Here is a 13,211-nt window from a genome sequence, read left to right as displayed (position 1 = left end):
ATATATAGGTAGGTGTTTGGTTATATGGATTTGTCACTGTATTCTTGTGGGCAAAGTGGATTTTGAAACCGAAACTTGTTTAGTCTAGTGCCTAGCACTAGGCTGAAATTTGGCACCCAAGTGTATTCAGTCTCTATTCATAACTTCATATCTTTTTTGGTCTTGTTACTCCTCTCTCTACTTTTTCAAGAGCTTCTTGTGGTGTCCTTCTTACAGAGAGCTGCGCACCACTGAACAGTAGACCAAATGGGGTCTGATAAATTGGATAACATCAATATAACCTGTTATTTCAAACAGAAAATTTTTGTTATAAACCCCAGCATCTTATTTGCTTTTTTATTGAAGAAACAAGCATCATTTCACATTTTGCTCCACCATTGGCAAGTCTTAACAAGCTGTCCTCTGCCTCCCCTATTATCTGATAACTGACTACAGTGATGGTCTAATATCACTTCACACACATATGAACACAAGCAGCAGCCCCTAAACATCCCTATAGCTGTATTCTTTTTGGAATAGACATCCACTTCAGATAATCATAACTGATTATCTTATTAACTGATGAGCGTATTAATCAAATGCACTCAATCATAACTTTGTGTTTTTCCTAATGTTTCTCCATTATGTGATAGATCTTGTGAGTTAACCCCGTAAAGCAGCGCGTTGTCCAGTCAGAGCAGTCACAACTCACTTACTTTTAATTGGCTAAAAAAGACACGCTTCAAAAAGTTAATCAATTACCACTGAGGGGAGTTGCCCTAACCCTTTAATTATAATATACAGTATTTATGTATGTTCCTAAAGCATATACATAAAACCAATGACTTTAAATTGTGAACAACTGAATGTACTGTATACACTATGGCTTTCTGCAAAAGCCATGTCTGACTTACATTCTGGGAACAGCACTTGCGTTTTCCTAGCATATTATATGTATAAGTCCTCCTTCCTAACTGCAGTACATTACTGACCCTTGCAGGCAGCAAATTCACAAGTTGTCTTATTCAGCTGGGATCATCATGGAAACCACATTACAGGAATGGGGTGGAGGAGTCATTTGGGGGAAACCCTGGTGCTGTTTGCTGGATCTCCAGTTATCTGTTTGTTTCCACCCAACATCTTTGGAACTGGTCCCAAGGTCACTGCACCCTTTCTCTCTTCTTTAGTGTTTCTTTCCTCATACCACAGGTCAGGATCATATGTTTTGTTGCCATGATTTATGTTAGTCTAACATAGGCTGATCACAAAGGCTATCCAGTGTTACAAAATGCAATGTTTTCCTCAACTAAACAAACAATGCTTTTTACTTATATAAGTACTCATAAGAGGAGTTGTCAGGCTCATAGTAATAATAACTGTGGTTTGAAGTAGCAGAGGGAAAAGTACACCACCTAGACAGGACACCAGTCTGTACCAGAGATTTTACTCCCAAACCATATCTTGTAATTCTGATTACAAAATAAAGAGGCCATAGGTGTCATTTTAAAGCTACGGCTGTACTGAGGATTTAATTCTCACACGCCTCTTCACGCAACTCTTATCACTTATAAGCTCTACAGCTTCTGGAAATGACCAATTCCTGTTACAAAATGTTTGTAGTACTGGGTGTACCTGGCTCCTCATTAATATCAAATTAACATCTGTAATTCAAAAGCATGATTTGTAATACTACACAGGGGTAAGGTAAGGATAACCAGAGCCTACTTACAGTAGTGCAAGGTACAGCAACTTCACTGTATGAGCCGTTGACAAACGTCCCATATTCCCTTGCATGCAATGGTTTGGGATGTTCAGAAGACAAAACCATCGCATGCAAAGGAATATGGGACATGTATGTCAACAAGTAATGACTATCAAGGCATTGTATAAAATACAGTTGCACACTTTGCTGATATTTTATTATTTCAAATTATATACAGGTAGGTGTTTGGATACAGATTTGTCACTGGCTTCTTTCGTAAAGGAAACTTGTTTAGTCTAGTGCCTAGCACTAGACTGAAATTTGACACTCAAGAGTCCTAAGCCTCTATTCATAACTTTATGTCTTTTTCGATCTTGTTAGTCCTCTCTCTACGTTTTCAAGTTCTACACATATGTATATATATATATATATATATGCATGTGTGTGTGTGTGAGGTGTTGAATTGAAATTTAATTACCATGTGGATTCTGCAAGTTTTAAAACAGGGTAGAAAATACTAAATTCCTACATTCAAATCAAACAAATTAGATAAAGCTATTGCTGTTAATGCCAAGGCGGCCCACCCAAACTAAGAGAAGATCCTTGTGGTAAGGATATGTAAATTCAATCCTTTTGTTTACTATTCAGGTATGTACAGGAATTACACAAACAGCCTGCAGCCTTTACACACCATCCCTAGAGCACTGAGACATGGTTGACGTGACAAATGTGCTCCTGCCATAGACACAAATTGTACTTGCAAACTGCATGAGCTTACACGTCACCGTGACACCACATTGAGTTACCCACTTCCTCTCCATAGCACAGCTCCACTCACCCATAGTCACATGGCAAGTTCGAATGCAGCCTCTCACAACAACCACCTACATTGTGGTAATACTTCTGTATGACGCCACCACAGGAAGCCGAGAGTATGTACATCAACACTTTATTGAACAAGCAAGCAGAACAAGCAGGGCTTGAAATGAGAAATTTGGCCTGCAATAGGTACATTTGCTAATCTCCATATCACATTGGTGGATGTGGCCTTTTGTGTTTAAAATAATTAGAACACTTCTCTATAGATCAGGACACATACACGCTGTTTACGTGAAGCATTATAAACTCACTCACACAGGTTTCGAAAACGAAAACTACTGAATGTCCCACAAGCTTATCTCTGTACGCACACAGGATATTAGATTGAGATTTACTATCTAATTCTAATGTTGCTAAAGGTTTCATTGTAGTTCTGAAGTATGTTTCTTGTCAATAAAGAATCTAATACATCTGGCTGATTTAAATTACAGAACAAATGCACAAATAGTACTTTCTCTACCAAAGGTTTCAGAGTAGGCTAGGAAGTTAAGTTGTCCTTACTGTGAGTCAAATGAAACCATGTGCATACTGAAGGGGTTACTGAGAAAATTAAGGGAATTTTGGGAATTAAGGGAAGAAAAAGAATAAAATGATGAAAAAAGTTAAATACTTTTAATGTGCCCATGTGTAATAATTATTTGTAATAACTACAGATTTACAAATATGATCTTTTTTCTAGCATTGTTTTAGCTCATGCCAGTTAATTAGTTAAATGAGTTAGCACAATTTGATTATCTTGATTTTGTTTCATCAATGGTAATTACAGATAGTAATGCACATAAACGTGTTTTGTACATGACAAGAGACGTACTTCATTCCTTCCACACACTGGCCACAGAACATTTCCAACTGTATCACTTGTTAATATGCAAGAAGACAGCTATGTAATTCACACTGGTAAAGAAAGAAAATTAGTAACATAATACGTAAGAATGTGACTGATAACAAAGCCTTCAGAGGCCAATACTTACACATTGAATGATCTGTTTGAAAGTTGTAAACTTGCCATGATATACCTGAAGCATAAACCTCTACTGGTCCCTATAACAGATTTTAGGACCACCAGCAGCAGAACAGGGCCCTAAATACTCACTAGACAAATGAACAAAAATCTCCCCACCCAAAAGCCATTGTATGCATATCTATTAAATGAATTTAATTGTCAATAACAGCTATACAGGCAATATTTCTTGCAGACTTTCCCCCAAACATATACCACATGTGCCTTCTAAGCTTATCTAAGTCTTACAATGGTCCAATTTAAAGCTGTAAATTGGATTTAAAAATTCTTAATTTTAAAAGTTAAACTTCTATTATATTAAATTAGATTAAATTTAATTAAACCTCAACTAAATCAGAGCCCATAAATGTGGAGGGAGGGAGGCACTGCGGGCCAGCCAGTCTCCCTCATACAGGGGCCATTATGTTGGATGGTAAATCAGAAAGCTCAGTTAAATCCATTAATTACTCCTGAGGGAGAAACACAGAGGGTATATCATGTAACAGAGTTGTGCGCCCTGTGCCACATGTGCTTCTGCTCCTCAGCTGCCCCAGGATCACTACTTTGACCATCACCGTCAGGGTGAAGAAGAGTGTGTGTGTGTGTGTGTGTGTGTGTGTGTGTGTGTGTAAGCAACAGACCTTTATGACTCTCCACATGGGATTGGGCTAACTGAGTTTATCCACTAGATTCATCACTCGTCCCAGCTGCAACCCCTCACAGTTTGACAAGCGCCTGTTTGGCCAGCTGCTGTCGCAGTGGGTGCGTAAGCTGCGTTCACGCCCCCATGGACCGAGGCAGGTCCTGGCAGGTCAGGAGTGCAAGGGAGGACGCCAGCGCATATAACAGCGCATTAAAGCTCCTTCCTGTCAGGGATGCTGTGCCTCATCTCTAACAGCTGCTGTGGGGTGGAGTTATCTTATGGAGACAGCATGGTGGGTGGCAGCGCATGTGAACTCGTCTGCAGGGCTACGCAGCTAACATGACGCACCCGGTCAGTCGACACTTGTCTCGTCGTACACTGTACAGACCTTGTATTAAGCCCTGGACAAGAACATCTGGTAAATGATGATGTACACTTTAAGCAGTGTATTTGGCACAGGATGTGCGACACCAGGAACCCCGCAATCTGTCTGAGGTAGCGTTCCCAGACCGAATAGCTTGTACGAGTGGCACATGGCTCATCCTGGGAATGTGGACTTCTGGGTGTTCTCATGGCTATTAGGATAAAATGATTCCGGATCAAAGCACTCTCCCATTCTGCTTGCTGCTGTCTGGAATGCTGATCTCCATCCCCTTGCTATCATTCATCTGGGACCTTGTATCATCCCTCCAGTTTCTGACAGTATGGTCCATCTCTGCTCTTACAGTGCTCTGTTGTGTGCTGCTTGCATCCAGGGGTCTGATGGACTCAATCTAAAAATGCCCACCTGTATTCACCACCATTTCCCATAGAAGAGTGAATTGCCAACCAAGCACACAACTGGGAATGTCTGAAGAACCCAGCACCTCTTCCAACGGTTTCCTTCGCATAATATTGAGCTGCATGTCCAGCCTAATATTCCACTGGTTTGGCTAACCAGACTTTTCAATGGACCCAGTGATATAACCACAACTCTTTCTACTAATCAGAATCAATATATGGGCACCCATTTACATTGCAAGTCTTCACAAAGAGGATCCTGACAAAAAAAAAAAAAAACTAAAATAGAAACTTGTGGCCTCATCTGCTCATGTGAAATGTGAATGCTAAATTCAAAAGCATTTGTCCTGGCTTAACATGGGATGGGATGACTTCCACCATGTCTGAGTGAGATATCAAACACAGCAGCTTACCTCACTATGCCTGTTGCCAGATGTTCTCTTCAGAACTGAATTCTCCACTACAAGAGGCAGTTGCAATTCTCTGAGAAGACATATGAATCTCCAGGCAACTGCTCCAGGCCTCAAACTATGGGACACTTTCTGAATCCATAGGACAGCCCTTTTCTTTTCAAGAAGGACAGGGATTTCAAAAACCTCAAATATTCCCTAACAGTGCAGGGTAATTACACAAACATCCATATTCACATCATAGCAAACAAACATTATTTCCTCAAGAATAAGCAGGACTGAAAATTAACATAGAGTACTGGCATTTATTGTCCTCATGTATTAATGCTTCACATATGACATCCGATATGAAAATATGACATATATATGTCTTGCAGCACAGCACTGAATAAACAGAGGGACATTGTGACATCACTCAGCGGGATCAGGAATCTCTAAAAAGGCAGAAACTGAGAAAACAGGACAATATGCAAAGGCGCTACGCACTGCAAGTTGCTCTAGTTTGCTTTCAGTTGGCTTTGTGTTATGCCTTTCCTAGAGTCTCCATGTGGACTTACAGGGGAGAGATACTACTCTGCAGAGGGAGATATGACTCTGCTTGGGTCATTGCACAACATAATTGAATGAATACAAAGTCTGGCTACGTGCTGTATATTCCAGACAAAACCAGATACTTCACTGTGCAAGACAGCTAGGTTGTTCTAAAACTGCATCATAGCATGCAAGAACATGCCATGGAAAAGTGAACTGCTTCACAGGATTTTAACTGACATACTTGCACTTGGGTTACAAATACTCCAGCCTGGGTTCTCCAACAGCCTGAGATTGTGGTCATCTATTTTTTTCTTAACACAGACTTTCTGTGGATAATTAACACACTCCCTAATCACTGAGGCTAGCATAGTCTTCGTCTGGAAGTGAGCATGTTGTGAGTGTGCTCATTTGATTGCTAAAGTGCTACTTTGACTGCTCAGAATGCATGTTTGATGAAACAGACTTCAGAAGAGAGCTCAGATCAGCGTGAGTCAGGGGAGAACACCCTAACTCCTACAAAACACAAAAACAAGAAGTGACATCTGACAATACGGGGTATGCAAAACATAACTTCTGTAACCAGGCATATTGAAAATGCTCCATGTATAACAATCGTTCTCCAACTGGCACAGCTAATTATTTAAGTTGGAAAAAAAAATCAAACCTTGTTACTCATTTTGTAGCCTCACTTATCAAGAACATGCCAGATCTGTTTCGTCATGTGGTGACATTTGTGCTCAAAGATACTTAGAAGGTGTTGCCCCGCTGCCTTGTTAATTGTTCACTTATTATTCAGTTATTTCAAAAATCACAAATCATATAATCACATGAAAGTGCAACTTCAAGCAAAGGATGCAAGTTATGCCAAAGGATCAAATTTGTGTTCCATGTTAACAAAGTCTTATATGTATGGCTAGAAAGGGAGGTTAGGTAGGCAGCTACTATACAATAGTTAGTTAACTGGTTAGGTAACAAGCTAACTACAAATGTTTTGATTCATCATTCTGATAGCTTGCTGGCTATGTACAGCTTCAACTGACAGCTACCTATCTACATTTGTGATATGAAAGATTCCACAAACAATTGTAAAATCCCTTTCTTGACAAATATGCTGGACAAATTCTCTTTTCACTTAACTTCCATTCTTTTCCCTTCACTATGTGCTGAGAGGGCTAAGCCATTATTCGGTGTTTCTTGATTTGTCAAATATTCACCCTCATTATCTCACTGTTGGTGGTTGCAGTCCCCGCATGCTTAGCCTTACATGCATGTCTAGTAAACAAATCAACTAATTTGGTATTATAATATCTGCATTGACAAAAAGATCTGCAAAAGAATTAAGCCTATCTTAGATCTTAGATCACAGCTGACAGTCAGAGGGCAAGTACTTTAGGTGAGTACTTTAGGCAGTAATTTGAAGATTCAGTACAGTAACAGGGAGGAGATGTCAGATTCACTATGTGTGCAGCACCTTCTTGCTTCAAGAGATAAACTCATACAGTACAACACATAAAGCCTGCACTAGCATCAAGGCTATCCTTAGAGCGATACAAAAATGCTGGTGGAAACCACCCAGTCTCATTTCCCTAGTAACACGTATTCATTTGTTCAAAACCAGTGTAGCAACTACAAGCACAATCATCTCATTTTTCCTATACAAACACTGTGGACTTCCTCCTTTGGTGTGCTTCTCACTCTGTGGTACTGCGTGGGTGAGCAGGCCTTGCCTGCAGCCTTCTTCCTCTATTCTGGAGGGAAAATAACCTGCTTTCTTTTTGCTGAGCTAGAAGTATTCTGAAGAGGGAAGCCTCTCTGCGCCCAAGTTATGTTTTCCTTTGTTCAGGTCATGGACCCTGAGTTGATGGAACAGAAGAATAAAGTCTGCTTGAATAGAACCAAAACCAACGCCCCTCCATGAGCTGAGCACTACAGACACACCGGACTTTCACTCTCACATTCAGACACTGTTGAGGTTGCTGAATTTAGCCAAGGACAGTGGAACATGTTCTTGCAGCTTCTGCCACAAACAGTAACTCTGAGAATTCTCCGGTCAAATTACTGCCATGGAGAAGGATCTGTTGTTTTTGTGTAAACACAAAAGAATATAGCTTTTCAGTCTGTTATAAATGTGTAACTTTGCGTGCTGTTGTAATCAGCAAATGATATCAAATGTTACAAAAGAATAGTCATAGTCTGATGAGTCATGTGTTTCCTTCATGGTCAGGCCACGCTGTTAACCTGAGCTTGCTCTTTACTGAAAGCAAGCTTAACCAGAGATCATTCCCTGGGTCGATCCAATGCAAAACACATGGAATATGTGAAAAAAAGCATGACTTGGAAACATGTGAAGGATCTTGCACGGTAAAGTGTGACTGTGTGCACCTCTTTGTCCTATGGATTTGCTACAAAATCTACAAGGGTCAAGCTAAATTATTGCTTTGGTGTCAGAGGTATATCCACATACAAAAATGACCCAGGAACATGAAAACAAATATAAAACACAAAATCAAATGGACTCAGGCAGTGGGAACCGGACCACTATCCACAGACTAGAAAAAAAAAAAGTGAGCAGGATGGTCAATAAGCGCATCTCAAACTTGTCCTGGCCTCTATTAAACCACTAACATCTTATGGTCTCATCCCACCCTCAATAAAATGCAGCCTAACAGCACACAGTCTAAAAAGGTACATCTGTCTGCAGTTTGACACATTCAACACATTTTAGCAAAGCTCAGTATTTTGTAAGATGTGCACACCCCAGACATAGTACACAAAAGTATAAAAGTTCACACTTTACAGATGTAAAGTTCATCTGTACTGTGGAAAGGAAATGTTCCAATGTTCCAGTTCCAATATAAGAAAGATACAGGTTGTGGAAAAAGGATAGCCTCATTGTTGTATGTTCATTCTTCACACTCATTCCTCATGCCTTCCAGCCCTCAACACATCATGGCCCTTCTGGACTAATTAACCTTAACAACGGCACGATAGCCACCAGACCACACAGAACTGATGGACATGACTGCTCTTCAATTCTTTGCAGGCAGGATAAAACACTCTGAGAGAAAAAATCTGCTTCTACTACCTTCCACTCTGCAAACAATAGATGTAACAGTGACAGCAGGGGAGAAAATAGGTGTTAGAGGTCTTCTCAAACCTGGTTGGACTACAGAGGAAAATTTTGAAATTTAGGCTGACTGACAGAGTAGTTCATATTTGCTTCCTTTCATTTTTGGATAGTGAATGCTGACAGCCCTGCCTGTACCTTTTCTACTACAATTCTACAATCATAATAATGGCATACATAAACTCAAACTATCCTTAGGTCCCACCCCCTGCACTCTGATTGGCTCAGTGGTAAAAGGCTGCATTCCTGCAGGTTTTCTGAGCCAAATGCCTGAACATCTGTAGTTGACTTCATGTATAGTGGCCTTAATGCAACAGAGATCTTTGTGAAGTATTATTTAGCCCTCACCTAAGCCTTATAACAGGAGAGAGAGGAAAGAAGGCCCATTCCCTATCGTGATGAGCAGGGGAATGAGGAGGAGAGGAGCAAGGAGAAAGTATCTGAACTTCCACAGTTTACTTATGATACCAGCATTTTCAAACAGTGACTCAGACAACAGAGCAGAATATGTGGGAGATTTCAGCTAGCATTGACTTCAGAGGTTCTTGTCTCCAAGCTTCCTTATGAGTGATAAGGAAAACATGAAACTCTGGGGGAGTGCACAAGTTTCCAGACACCAGGAGACCCAGTACACATTGCCAATCCTTTCTTACTCAGCTGGCTGTCTGAGCCATCCTCCACTCCAGGCCATGTTGGGCCTTTTCTTCCAGCGTGATTAACTTGGTTCCACTGGCCACACTCAGTTGTAGCTGAGCCATATCAAACCAGTAAAGCACAGTTCAATGTGGTTGTTTGTGTTTCGTTGTAGTTTTTGATCCTAAACCTGATAGCAGAGTATAATTTCCGTTTGTTACATTCAGTTGATTCTCCTGTATTTAAAAAATAACAGCTATATAGCCTACATTTGAGGAATAGAGGAACATGTAGATCATTGTATTTACATTTTTAACATTATACACCGGACAATAGTGAAGTTCCTCAAAAGGCATTTTTCCTTGAAACACAGAGATAGTCAGTCATAAACTGCCATCAGGGAAGACCCGAATCAATTTCTCACTTGATCCAGTAAAAGATGAGTAGGACAAATGCACAAGTCTAGCTGGTCCACTTCTGTTCCACACATACGAATTAAATGTGTCTTTTACCACTCTTGGGGATAATGCACTCATATTTAAAAGCACCCCGGAAAGCTACAGTGATGCATTGCCTGTAATTCATATCTTTTTGGCTTTCGCTGGTGATTTACATACACTAGCCATTTTCTTTTCTATTATTACTTAGTAAGTTAGCAGGTGTGAACAGGGTGAATACAGGGTATTGAAATCTATAAAACTCTATTAAGTGGATAGACTGAAGGCAGAGGTGGAATCAAGTGTACAAGCCAGATGTTCAGTCATACAAATATCTGATGTAAACAACAGTGCTTTCCAGGCATAACTGGTCAGCTGTGTAATTAGTAAAATTACCTCTAGCTTCACAAAACAACCTCCCCATAATGGCAGAGCAATAAACTATCTAATAAGATTACACATAATTCAACATCGTCACAGTAGAAGCAGAAGCACGTCTTGTAATTTGGTTGTCCTTTCCTTTGGAAAATTTCATTGGAGTTCTGTCAAAGAACTAGATATAATAATATTAGTTTCATCGAGCAATCCAACCACCACCCAGCCAGCCAGTCACATATAAAATGTCAACAATCCTATAAATAAATGCTTTTGTCACTACTGACTGTTCATCCACTGAATAAATACCCATATACATGATGAGAGAAAGACTGCCATAACATGTTAGAACAGAGCCACAACATTTACATAAAAGTGATCCAAATGCTACCACCCATGGATGCACAAAGTTGTTACAATGATATTGGCACAGCATTTTAAAATCATAATGTATCCCTCATTTGGAATTTTATTTTGTTTAATGCTTCCCATTCACAAGGTGCTCACAATATATTATAGCCCCCAAAGCACACCGCAAAGCGAGGCATATTTTCTACAGATGAATTTCTTATTTATCTTTATCTAAAAAAAAAAAAAAAAAAAAAAAAAAAGATGCACAGTGTGGTTTGTTATTAATTCTGATGTCGTAAATTAGTTTTCCCGGAGGCTACATGCTCAAAGCACACATTGTTACATTAGCATATATGGGGCACTAGCTCAGACAGGCAGTGTAAGGTTCATCAGACGTGTACTTTTATTCAGTAAAAAGTCGCAATGATTGTTCATGAATTCAAAAGTTCAAACAGACATCATGTGACCAACGCTATGGCTCAAAATAATTGTACAAGCACTGCAACTTCCCGTCACGATTGGTTTTCTGTAACACGTTTTCTGTATAAAACTCAAAGTAAGGCGCACTTCCATTGTATTTTTATTTCCTTGCCAAATGCTACAGCAAAAGTAAAATACAGTAAACAATTTTATGCTTTTACAAGACGACGTCTTAAATGTGTCAACAGTCTGTTCACTAGCTTTCGAAAACTTAAAGATAAGGGAAGTAGGAAGCGCATCATGTCGCTAGTTACCTAATACACTTTCCACAAAATATAAAAGCATTTTGCAAAGCCCTGAAGCATATAATTTCAATATATTCATTTCGAGAGACAGAAATGTAGTTTTAACAACATTCAGTTTATTACTTGGTAGCCTACATACTTCGTGGTTGGACGGCGTGCGCCGAATTATCTATGAATTAGGCGAACGGTTTGCACATCTATGTCAACCTGAGTAGATCAGTAGATCAATTTCACCAAAAGTATTGGTGACGAGTTTGCATGTCAGTTGTAACAAGGTAGCCTTTCGCAACGTATCCTTTAGCCGACACCATTCCCTATTTTGTATTATCAGCGTCAATAATCGGGATTTTTACGGTTCGGATATATTTAATCTAAATACCATTCACGGTAATGGCATAATCGTGACTACTTCCAATTTAAAACGAAACACAGTTGTTCATAGCATTAACCTCAATCAAGAACTTTCTTTCCTATTCAAGCATTTCCTCTTAAACGAAACGTGTCCCTGGAATTTAGCGACTGTGATTCAATTCAATTCGGTGATCTGTGAGGCAATTCTCTATGAGCGCACAGTTGCTTACTGATGCTATTCCTATTGAAGGGCCATGCTGCTCTCCATCTGAACTCGCTAATTATAGGCAACAAATATTATTATTAGTTGTAGTGCCAGTAACAGTAGTAGTTCATTAGAGGCACCATCACTATTACCACAACTAAGCTTTACAGTGATTTTAGATGGGGATGATCATGTCAGATTACTTCACAGCTCAGAATGTATTACAAAAATGCTCATGCTATTGAGATAGCTAACTGTCACAGCAATGGATGAATACAAACTCTTAAGTATTGGGTATTGGTAGACTATGCAGGATCTGCTCTTGGTTGAAAATGAACCTTTCAGATCTGCTCTGTACAATTTAACTTACGCGTCCGAAGAACAAAACATGATTTTCAAACGCTCACCAGTACGTGCGTGCCAAGATATCTTGCCGTGTAATTTATCCTGTGTCCACAATGTATGCTGGCTCTGTAAAACTTAAAAAAAGAGCGTTTCACTGAAAATGTCTCATGTTTTCAGTCACTATACTTTTTCGACAAATGTCAATTTCTATTTTCTATATTGTTCCGTTAGTTAGTCCTCTCCTTCCCTGTCCAACTGACAAGCGCGCAGCGTACACTATGGGGTGCAGAAGAGTGCTGTTCATTTGCGGAAACGATCAGCACAGTAACCGGGCTTTACGATGAGCATGCACGTAAAAAGCCACAGCTGCTACGAGCACGTGGTCTAAATTCATTAAACTGTGGCGTCTAAATATCACAATGCAATTTCCTCTTTGTAGCATTAAAACATTACTGCGAAAGTTCGTAAGATAGACTACACGTGTGTGCATTACGCTCCTGATTTAGGCTAAACAGAATCATGTTAGAAAAATGCTTCTCTATGCTTTTCATTGGTTGATTGTAGTAAATTGCAGGTGAATATTGTTACTTCAATAATGCTGCAGTGCAGGCCTTTCATGAAAGAAACTAAAAGATGCAAAAAAAACATATTGTAAAAGGCACTGATAAGCTATTAATATTATCACTAGGTTGAGTTCCTTTCATTTATAATACTGAAATGTGCCATATTTTTGAA

The sequence above is a fragment of the Megalops cyprinoides genome, chromosome 13 (genome assembly GCF_013368585.1).
Source record: "Megalops cyprinoides isolate fMegCyp1 chromosome 13, fMegCyp1.pri, whole genome shotgun sequence".
NCBI classification, from domain to species: domain Eukaryota; kingdom Metazoa; phylum Chordata; class Actinopteri; order Elopiformes; family Megalopidae; genus Megalops; species Megalops cyprinoides.
The sequence above is the reverse complement of the archived record's forward strand: the minus strand, read 5'-3'. Positions refer to the sequence as shown.